Consider the following 1,935-nt stretch of genomic DNA (forward strand, 5'->3'; position numbering starts at 1 on the left):
ACTGGTGGGTTCAAACTGCCCATCTTTCAGTTAGCACTCTAGGGCTCCTAGAGGGTTCACACCTTGCTTGAAAAAAGAGATTCAAAGTGGGGGAGAAGCTCTCCTGCTGGTCTTGAAGAAGCAAGCCACCATGAGTTATACAGCTGCAAGGAAATGAATTCTGCCAACAACCATGTGAGCTTGGAAGAGGACCTGCACCAACACCGTGATGGCCGCCTTGTGAACCCTGAGCAGAAGACCCAGCTAAGCTGTGCCCAGACTCTGACCCATGGAAAATGTGAGCTGATAAACGCATATTGTTTTAAGTGGTTAAATTTATAGTAATCTGTTACGCAGCAATAGAAAACAAATACATGTGGCCAGTGATAAGCTTGAGGAGAGTGGTGGTTCAGTGGTAGGATTCTCACCTTCTACGCTGGAGACTCGGCCGATGCATCTCATGTGCAGCCACCACCTGTCTGTCTGCTAATGCTTATGTGTTGTCATGATGCTGAACAGGTTTCAGCAGAGCTTCCAGACTAAGACAGGGTAGAAGGAAAGGCCTGGCGATCTACTTCCAAAGATCAGCCCACGAGAACGCTATGAAGCACAACAATCCCATCGGGGGGATGGCGCAGGACCAGGTAGCGCTTCGTTCTGTTGTGCGTGAAGGCGCCATGAATCAGGGCCAACTCAACGGCAGCTAACAGCAATCATAATGCACTTGGGACTCCTGGCCACCAGCCCAGAACACTGGCCCCAACATCCACACTGTGGCCACACTTCAACCCCGTGTGTGCGTGTGTGTGTGCGTGTGTGTGTGTGTGTGCACGCACACTCCTTCCTAATATTGACAGTCTAAACATTAAATCTAAGCTCATTTTAACTCACTTTTAAGTTACTTTCATTCCAACATTTTCTTATCCTAAAATATACTCCTATATAATAAAATCTACTTCCTAATTTGGCTATTAATATGAATATTGGCTTTTTTATCATACAAAAAAGAGACTATAATACCTTTTCTTTTTTCATTTCAAAGGTCCTCAAACAGCAGCGTACTTGACACCAATATGAAATTTGCTTCTTAAGCCCATAAAAATGAGTACCTTATGACAAAAGCTGAACCTGGAAAAACGCCTGACTAAATATCTCACAACTGTAACATGGAGCAAACTCCTGCAGGAGATTCACTGCATTCACAACCATCAAACTATATTACATTTACAATATCGAGATTTATCACCTATTAAATCGAGTCTCATTTTAGTAATATCTCGCATTTGATCCCAAAGGGTCTCAAATACCTTTGACCCTTCACCAGTGCACGCTGCCATAATTAATAACGAGGTAATCAAAAACCTCATTGTAGCGCTGCTGCTGCCACATGGGGGGATTAACTCACCTATCAAGGAACAGTAGCCTTGTCTGGGACCGAAGGCAGTTGCCACTTTACAGAAAGCAGAAATGGTACAAAGATCCAGACCAGGAGGAAACGCCTTGCAGAGAACCAGACGAAGAGTCTGAGGGTCTTAATAGACTTCTGTTCCAGCGGTTTTTCAAACGTTACTTTTTGGCAGCAGAGCCTTTTCTTCCTGCCTGTTCTTCCAACACAGTATTATAAGAAAACTCAATAAATAGAACTGATAAAATTGCAACCACAAGGGCTGAAGAAGGAAGAAGAGAGGCCCATCCCCCCAACACCCGCCCTTTTCCCCCACCCCCCAGGGGTTTCTGTGCTGCCTTCGGGGTTCCACAGCCCACGCTGGAAACCATGTTTCTGGTCCAGTGATTCACCACCTCGGCTACACATTAGAATTATCTGGGGAACTTTTAAAAATGCAGATGCCTGACCCGCACCTCAGAGATTCTGATTTCACTGTGATGCTAAATTGGATTCACTGGTCTACTCCAACCCCATCTTATGTTTGAGGAACCTGAGACTCCGAGAGCGGA

The sequence above is a fragment of the Trichechus manatus genome, unplaced genomic scaffold (assembly GCF_000243295.1).
Source record: "Trichechus manatus latirostris isolate Lorelei unplaced genomic scaffold, TriManLat1.0 scaffold00045, whole genome shotgun sequence".
In the NCBI taxonomy this organism is placed as follows: Eukaryota; Metazoa; Chordata; class Mammalia; order Sirenia; family Trichechidae; genus Trichechus; species Trichechus manatus.